General features: G+C 32.4%; 1 protein-coding gene and 1 long non-coding RNA gene across 3 annotated transcripts in view; one reads left to right on the forward strand and one right to left on the reverse strand.

Annotated features, from left to right (window-relative positions):
* Window positions 1-9841, reverse strand: part of LOC145259688 (uncharacterized) — a 94923-nt gene extending 85082 nt beyond the window's left edge. Inside the window, exon 1 of the long non-coding RNA XR_013864183.1 lies at window positions 9288-9841. This is a non-coding gene — a long non-coding RNA (uncharacterized LOC145259688). The remainder of the gene's footprint in view (window positions 1-9287) is intronic.
* Window positions 1-10000, forward strand: part of LOC145259686 (junctophilin-1-like) — a 629234-nt gene that overhangs the window by 383564 nt on the left and 235670 nt on the right. The gene's annotated exons all lie outside the window — the stretch shown is intronic.

Below are 10000 nucleotides of genomic sequence, written 5' to 3' on the forward strand. Positions count from 1 at the left end.
GCCAATCAGCTTTCTAGTATCCACCGCTCCCCCTCCTATCAGCCATATATATATAAGGTTGTATCTTTCTTTGTTCACAATTTGATAAATGTGTACAAAGATACACTGCTTCACAAATGCATTCTCATACTGAAAGCAGACGTTTACACACTTTCGTACCAAAATGATTTCTATATGTACTTTTTTTCAAAAGAAATGTACGTTCGAGAAGTGACCTCATTTGCATATTAGATTAAAGAAAGTCTATTTTAATAATTATCTCCATGGTATTAATTGTTTGTTGTAGCAGAGTTTTTAATTGTTCTATTTACGAATATTATTTAAAGGTGATTTATTTAATTTATATTAAATTTAATTTCAGTAATTATTATCCGACATCAGTATATCTAAATATATTAAAGTTGATGATTGGAAATATATAATCATATATGAATTTAACAAAGCATGATTAGGTTTGATCACTTATTTTTATGCTTGACTCGGTTTTTCTAAACCAATGTAGTTTCATAACTATTACAGTAGAAATATATATCATATATGAATTCAGCAACTCAAAATTAGGTTTGATCACTTATTTTTATGCTTGACTCAGTTTTTCTAAACCAATGTAGTTTAATAACTATTACAGTAGAAATATATATCATATATGAATTCAGCAACTAAAAATTAGGTTTGATCACTTATTTTTATGTTTGACTCAGTTTTTCTAAACCAATGTAGTTTAATAACTATTACAGTAGAAACATATATCATATATGAATTCAGCAACTCAAAATTAGGTTTGATCACTTATTTTTATGCTTGACTCAGTTTTTCTAAACCAATGTAGTTTAATAACTATTACAGTAGAAATATATATCATATATGAATTCAGCAACTCAAAATTAGGTTTGATCACTTATTTTTATGTTTGACTCAGTTTTTCTAAACAAATGCAGTTTAATAACTATTACAGTAGAAATATATATCATATATGAATTCAGCAACTCAAAATTAGGTTTGATCACTTATTTTTATGTTTGACTCAGTTTTTCTAAACCAATATAGTTTAATAACTATTACAGTAGAAATATATATCATATATGAATTCAGCAACTCAAAATTAGGTTTGATCACTTATTTTTATGTTTGACTCAGTTTTTCTAAACAAATGTAGTTTAATAACTATTACAGTAGAAATATATATCATATATGAATTCAGCAACTCAAAATTAGGTTTGATCACTTATTTTTATGTTTGACTCAGTTTTTCTAAACAAATGTAGTTTAATAACTATTACAGTAGAAATATATATCATATATGAATTCAGCAACTCAAAATTAGGTTTGATCACTTATTTTTATGTTTGACTCAGTTTTTCTAAACAAATGTAGTTTAATAACTATTATAGTAGAAATATATATCATATATGAATTCAGCAACTCAAAATTAGGTTTGATCACTTATTTTTATGTTTGACTCAGTTTTTCTAAACAAATGTAGTTTAATAACTATTACAGTAGAAATATATATCATATATGAATTCAGCAACTAAAAATTAGGTTTGATCACTTATTTTTATGTTTGACTCAGTTTTTCTAAACAAATGCAGTTTAATAACTATTACAGTAGAAATATATATCATATATGAATTCAGCAACTCAAAATTAGGTTTGATCACTTATTTTTATGTTTGACTCAGTTTTTCTAAACAAATGTAGTTTAATAACTATTACAGTAGAAATATATATCATATATGAATTCAGCAACTAAAAATTAGGTTTGATCACTTATTTTTATGTTTGACTCAGTTTTTCTAAACAAATGCAGTTTAATAACTATTACAGTAGAAATATATATCATATATGAATTCAGCAACTAAAAATTAGGTTTGATCACTTATTTTTATGTTTGACTCAGTTTTTCTAAACAAATGTAGTTTAATAACTATTACAGTAGAAATATATATCATATATGAATTCAGCAACTCAAAATTAGGTTTGATCACTTATTTTTATGTTTGACTCAGTTTTTCTAAACAAATGTAGTTTAATAACTATTACAGTAGAAATATATATCATATATGAATTCAGCAACTCAAAATTAGGTTTGATCACTTATTTTTATGTTTGACTCAGTTTTTCTAAACCAATGTAGTTTAATAACTATTACAGTAGAAATATATATCATATATGAATTCAGCAACTCAAAATTAGGTTTGATCACTTATTTTTATGTTTGACTCAGTTTTTCTGAACAAATGTAGTTTAATAACTATTACAGTAGAAATATATATCATATATGAATTCAGCAACTAAAAATTAGGTTTGATCACTTATTTTTATGTTTGACTCAGTTTTTCTAAACAAATGTAGTTTAATAACTATTACAGTAGAAATATATATCATATATGAATTCAGCAACTCAAAATTAGGTTTGATCACTTATTTTTATGTTTGACTCGGTTTTTCTAAACAAATGTAGTTTAATAACTATTACAGTAGAAATATATATCATATATGAATTCAGCAACTCAAAATTAGGTTTGATCACTTATTTTTATGTTTGACTCAGTTTTTCTAAACCAATGTAGTTTAATAACTATTACAGTAGAAATATATATCATATATGAATTCAGCAACTCAAAATTAGGTTTGATCACTTATTTTTATGTTTGACTCAGTTTTTCTAAACAAATGTAGTTTAATAACAATTACAGTAGAAATATATATCATATATGAATTCAGCAACTCAAAATTAGGTTTGATCACTTATTTTTATGCTTGACTCAGTTTTTCTAAACAAATGTAGTTTCATAACAATTACAGTAGAAATATATATCATATATGAATTCAGCAACGCATAATTAGGTTTGATCACTTATTTTTATGCTTGACTAATTTTTAATAAACAGTATAAATTAGTTAAAATGCAGTTCCCATCTGAAATTAGCAACCCTACATGAGGTTTAATCACTTATTTTTATGCTTGACTCATCTTTTTTGTAAGCCAGTGTAATTATTTGCGCGTGACTTAACGTTGATAATCGTGGGATAATTTGTGATTATTTATATTCTTCGATCAATACATTGCAATTGATATAAATATAAATGAATTGATATAAAACAAACATTAATAAAATTTACAAGAAAGAAATGTCCATTAAATATAAAAATAAACTAGCGGGACCTGTGGAAATTCCACAGCGATCTCTTTCATATGTAATATATTGATGTTGGCATTCTGTGCATGTTCAGCGTAAATGGAGACGCCCTGATATTATTGTAGCTTTTTTTGTTAAAACTGCAAAAGTATTTATCTAAGCTAGCAGAGGCGTCCGGCATAGCTCCGTCTTAAAATACGTTTAAATATATTTTAATTTATGCAGATTTCGTATATATTATTATATAGTCATTTTTTTTTTATCGATTCTTATATATAAATAAAGTCGTTACTTAGGCGTATCAGCTTGAATCGAAACTGAAACCAAAACTTAGGAAGAAAAAAATATGTATGTAGATAACTTAAGTTCATTCAGCTATAATCGAAATCGAAACCGAAACCAAAACTTATGAAGAATACTTAGTAAAATTATTTATTACAAGAAATGAAAGGTCATAACAAACGACAGTCACTCAGAAGAAAAGGTTGTAAGCGTGACACACCTACGCTATCGTATTAATATACAGTAGACTCCCGGGATACGGCATTAAAAATTAGTAACAAAATACAGTACAGTATATAACACACATGTATATTATCAAATGATATTACAAATAACACGGTAAGGCGGGACAAATACCGTAAACAGGGGTTGGAAAACATCGTAGTCCACATCGTGACCTGAAAAAAACTATATCCTAGGGCAACCGTATCCCGGGGTTATACTGTAGAGATTACATGGGGAGATAATTCTTCAGATGTGTTTATGAGGATATGAAGTATCTAATAATTATTTAAAGCGGTCGTACAATGAAATATTGACAATAAAACGCGATCGTAAAAACAGCAATGATAGACAATTAAATTGTCATCTGAAATTGGGATTACTAAATGAATAGATTGCTGTGATGACACCTGTACCATTAAGTCAGCTTTTAGTTGGCTTTTCTCCTCTTGCTTCGTATCCGTGGTTTGTTGTTGTTGTTGTTGTTGTTGTTGTAATTGAGTACAAATAAAAGAAAATAAAAAATAAAAATAAAAATGAGGTCATATATTAGGTTTCTGAAATATTTTAAAATCTTTTTTAAAGTAACGTTGTTCTGTTTTTCGTTTTCCGTTTTGTTATTTTAGTCATGAAAATTTTCAGGAAATTTTCCTCCCACTCTTTTTTAAAGTTCATCACTGTACCCCTCCCCCTTTCTTTTCTCGTCGTCACGTGTTCATTCTTCTCCCTCTTCCTCTTTTCTTTATCCTCTTCCTCCAGCCCTTTTTTTTTTTTTTTTTTTTTTGTTCTCTAGCAGGAAAATTGAAGAAATTCTTCGAGTATTTTATTATCTGGTTACAGAAAATCAATAGACGTGATTTTGCTATCGAGTTTCCTTTCCTCTCTCTCTCTCTCTCTCTCTCTCTCTCTCTCTCTCTCTCGCTTTTTTCTATTCTCCTCCCCCACTCTCCTTTCCTCCCTCTCTCTCTCTCTCTCTCTCTCTCTCTTATATATCTCCCTCACTTGCACTTCCGTACTCTCTCTTTGTATCTCTCTTTTTTTCTGTGTTTCTCTTGAATTTTCTCACTCTCTTTTTCTAGATCTTCCACCTGTCTCTCTCTTTCCATTTTTCATCCATTTTCTTTTTCATGTTTTGCCATTTTCTTACTCTCTCCACCATTTTCCCTTTCTCTTATCCTTATCTCTCTCTCTCTCTCTCTCTTTCTCACTTTCCCTTTCTCTCATTCCTCTCTCTCCCTCTCTTTCTCTCTTTCCTTTCTCATTTCCCCTTTTTCACCCCTCTTTCTCTTTGATTTTCTCTTTTCCTTATCTCTCTTTCTTTTTTCCTTTCTCTCAACTCTCTCCTCTATTTTTTCGTTTCTTTTCTCTTCCCCTCTCCATTTTCCTCTCCCATTATGTCTATTTTACGCTCGTTCCCTCACCTCCCTCTCTTTCTCTCTCTCTCCCTCTCTCTCTCTCTCTCTCTCTCTCTATATATATATATATATATATATATATATATATATATTTCTTTGTGACTTTTCCCTTTTTTCTGTTTTACACTTTCATTTTCTCTTTTTGCCTGTCTTCATTTCTTCCCCCTCTCTCTCTTTCTCTTTTTCTTTCTCCTTTCACTCTCTCTCTCTCTCTTTCCTTTTTCTAATCCTTTTCTCATTTCCTCTTTTCCTTCTCTTTCTCTTTTATTTTCCTTTTCTCTTACCTCTCTTTCTTTTTTTCCTTTCTCTCAATTCCCTCCTCTATCTGTTTTTCCGTTTCTTTTCCCTTTCTCCCTCCATCTCCCTCTCTCATTATGTCTATTTTGCACTCGTTCCCTCCCTTCCTCCCCTCCTCTCTCTCTCTCTCTCTCTCTCTCTCTCTATTACTCTTCATATATTTCTTTTTTTGTGTGACTTTTCCCTTTTCTTCTCTTTCTTAAACTTTCATTTTCTCTTTCTACCTCTCTTTATCTCTCTCTCTTTTTCTTCCTCTCTTCCCCCCACTTCTCCCTCTCGCTCTCTTTTTCTCTCTTTCTCTCTGTCTCTTTCTCCCCCCGCCGTTTCGCTCTTTCTCTCTCCCATTGTTTCACAACGGCAAACAAAATACCCTAATTCTTTCAAAAGTCGAGTATTTTCCCCCATTCTTTTACACCCATCTCTCATTTCAAACCATTTTCTTTCGTCATGTAAACAGGTAACCAATTCTTTTCTAAAAATTATGAACAAAAAAAAAAGTCAGAATTCGATCTTTGTTCAAACTAAATGACTCCATGACCTGATTTATACGACGATTTGCGACGACAAAAAAAAAAAAAAAAAAAAAAAAAAAAAAAAGGTCTCACATGACAAAAAGTGCATAAATTTTTACCGGAAACTTACTTCACAGTCACTTGGCTGTTTTCTTCGTTTTCTATAACGGATATACAACAAAAGCGACCTCTACTTTTCCAAAAAGTATTGGATGCAGACTTATACACGTATAAGATTCAGTTAGATCAAAAGATGAAATACTGTTGTCACATCCGTGGAGGTGCCACTCAAAGTACACGTTTTTGGTTAGACAATCATGTTGTCTTTTCTATGGCGACAATTTTATCGTTCCACCCCGTACTGGGCAGGAATTAGAGAGATCAGTTTCACTTCATTAAATGATACTTGGTATCTAATAAAGGGTAAATTCGTTTCTTCATCACGAAAGAGATGTTGTTAGACTTTCACGATCCTATTATTATTTCCATGGTAGGTGCTCGACTGAGCTCCAATCTTTGATGCAAACCCCTCAGGGCAAGAACTCATTTGCAAAAATTTTTTATTTCTTTATCTGTGAATCTAAAACCAGACGCAATTTTCCATGAACAGGGTTTCCTTCCAAGAACTTTCCAAGAAACTTACTTCATTGTAACTTAGCCGTTTTCTATAAAGGATATACAACGGAAGCGACCTCTACCTTTCCAAAAAGTATCGGATGCAGTCCTCTGCATGTATAAGATTAAGGTAGGTCAGATGGAATACTTCTGTCGCATCCGTGGAGGTGCCACTCAGAGCACACTTTTTTTGGCTGGACAAAGTACAAAACCGGCTTTGCAATCTAGTAGAGAATAAATTCTTTTCTTCCTTATGGCTTTTTCTCACAGAAGAGATGTTGCTAATTTATTACAACTCTATTATTGCCATGGTAAGACAAACAAGCAGACAGACATACAGACTAACAGAGAGAAAAGGTTGTACATATGTATGTATGTATGTATGTATGTATATATATATATATATATATATATATATATATACATACATACAGTTTAATTTGTTGCTGGCTATCTTGCTCTTGCTTGTTGCTGGATCTCAACATTTTGAACCGAGAGAGAGACTTAGCTGTCGTAAAAAGCTAAGACTCTGTAACATCATCTTTGTATAGATACTCCCTCATGCATTTGGGCTCATGGATTTTAAATGTCTGAGGGAGTGGCACTCGTCTGACAAGACGTTGCAATCATCATCATATATATATATATAATGAGCAAACAGTTTTATATATATATATGTGTGTGTGTGTACATATGTATATATATATGTGTATTTATATGTGTATATATATATATATATACATGTGTGTATATGTATATATATGTATATGTATATTTATATGTATGTATATATATGTGTATTTATATGTATGTATGTATGTATATATGTATGTATGTATGTATGTATATATATATATGTGTATATATGTATATATATATATATGTGTGTGTATATATGTATATATATATGTGCATATGTATCTATATATGTATGTTTATATATGTATATACATATGTATATATATGCAAACAAAGAATACAGAACTTCGCTTTTTCTTTGTAACAACGACACTTATTTCCTCATTGTTATAGCCGTGATGTGATCGCTTTATCTAACGTGATCTTGTACGTCATCCACCCTCTCAAGTGATCTTGAACGTTATCTCATTCCGTGCTTCATGTCTCTCATCCTCTTTCTCCTTTTTAAAGATTTTTTTCTTTACCAGTGACGTCATTTCGCATGCATTTGCATATAACCATTCGCGCTATGTTACAGATTGATTAAGCTCCAATCTATGTCCTCCTTCTCCTCTTCATAAACATTCACATGTCGACAGGGCTGCTCAAACATTTTTGCAGACTACAGTGCTTTAGCTCCAGGGCACTCGCTTTTCAAATTTAATATCTCTTGTGTTACATCATTTTGCCGTGAAGGTGAGAAGAAGGTGAGCTCCCTTTACCGTGCTAGAAAATTACTCACACTAGAGAACATCCTATATCTTTACAAAACCACAATTTGCCCATGCATGGAGTATTTTTGCTACATCTTGGTTTTGGCATCTACCACTAGTCTCTCACTTTTAGAGACGGCCCCCCAGAAAACAGTCTCAAATCTAATAGGTCCCACACTGTCAATCAAGCTCTAACCACTAGAAAGCTACTAACGCCCGAAAGTATCCTGTACCTCTACAAAGCCACCATTCGCCAATGTATGGAGTATTGTTGTCATGTTTGGGCTGGTACATCTGCTACTTGTCTCTCACTCCTAGACAAGGTTCAAAAGAGAGTCATCAACCTAATAGGTCCTGAACTGTCATCTAAGCTTCAGCCTCTGTCCCATCGACGAAATGTAGCATCCCTCTGCCTGTTCTACAAGTACTTTAACGATGAATGCTCCGACAAACTGCAAGCAGTTGTACCCCCTCGACGTAAATACCCCCGGCAAACCTGACAGGCAGCAAAATCCCACCCCTTCACAGTAGAGATCCCTAGATGTAAGAGAGCCTTCTACTCCAGTAGTTTCTTCCCCAGGACCGCTAGACTTTGGAATTCCCTTCCGGGTTCCTGCTTCCCCAACTGTACTGATATGCAGAAGTTCAAGTGTAACATGAACCGACATCTTGCTGCCCAACTCCCCACATAGTACCCCTGTAGCTTATGTCCTTGATAGTAGTCCCCTACATCAAAGTGGCAATGTGCCTTGTTTGGGGTGAAAATGAGATTTAAAAAAAAAACGCCAAATGTTGCATCCCTGTGCCTGTTTTACAAACATTTTAATGGAATGAGCTCTGATATCCTTTATGTACATACCCCTGACTAACCTGACAAGCAGCAAAATTTCACCCCTTCACTTTTGAGGCACCTAGATTGCAGAAAACCTAACACAATGGTTTCTTCTCTCGGACTGCTAGATGTTGGAATTCCCTCCCTGTTTCCTGCTTCCTTCACTGTACTAACATGTAAAAATTTAAATGTAATAGGAACAAGCATCTGGCTGCTGAACTCCCCACGCAGTTCCCTATTTGACACGATCTTGAATAGCAGTCCCTTACATCCTAGTGGTAATATGCTTTGTTTGGAAGTAAAAATAGTTTTAAAAAAAAAGAAAAAAGCTCTCCACTCCACTACATTTTATTCTAAAAACATACTTAATCTTGCTCCGCAGTTTGCTAATATATCAAGTAATTTTGAAATGGATTCCATGAACAAACCTTCTTTCCTAGAACCGGCCGCATGTGGAACTCTGTTTCATTGACCTGCTTCCCAGCTGACTACAACATAGGCATCTTCAAGTCCAATGTGTCTGTGCGCAATGTAAAACAATAAATCAAACATTACTTATCTTCGTTTATTTTTCTTACATTTTCCATTTTATATTCTTCCTTGGAACTCTGTTCATCCGACCGCTGCCAACATGTTTCATTATCTTTACATGCGGATTCCCATTAATGAAAACAACACAACGCGTAGACTTGGTTTATTGGCATCTTATTTTATTCTCGCGCCATTATCTACAATACAGGTCTGTCACCGCCAAGGGACGTTACTCTAGCGGTGTAACCTGAGATTAGTTCCTCATGCAACATTTTGAAAGAAAATCTGATCCTTTTAAAGGATTTGTGTGGCTCCAGAAAGACCCATTTCAAATAACTTCAGAAAGTTTTCTGATTGGTCCAAAATATAATTATTTGTTTTTATTGATAATGCATGTACAAACGATATGCGTACAGACGCGTTCATGCATTTTGATTTTTTTACGCGATGTGTAAACACCGACGCTACATATTTTGTTAGTGCTAACATTTAAAATAATGTCAAACAAATTATATAAAAAAAGTTAGACCTAAATAGCATTTAATTTGATAAATCGGTACTTGTAGAGTTTAGTCAGCGCATTAAAAAATGAAAATACCGAAAAAAGTTTAAATTGTATGTATCTGTTATAGAACGAAGTTCTTCGAAAAAAAAAAATTCACTTAATTTCATCAAGTAGTTTTGTTTTGTTTTTGTTTTTTTACAGCGGAAAAACACGTTTTTATGAGAGCGCGTTAAAGGCGGCCATCTTGGATTTAAA

This window comes from Euprymna scolopes, chromosome 35 (genome assembly GCF_053919585.1).
Source record: "Euprymna scolopes isolate OS-2025 chromosome 35, ASM5391958v1, whole genome shotgun sequence".
Lineage (NCBI taxonomy): Eukaryota > Metazoa > Mollusca > Cephalopoda > Sepiida > Sepiolidae > Euprymna > Euprymna scolopes.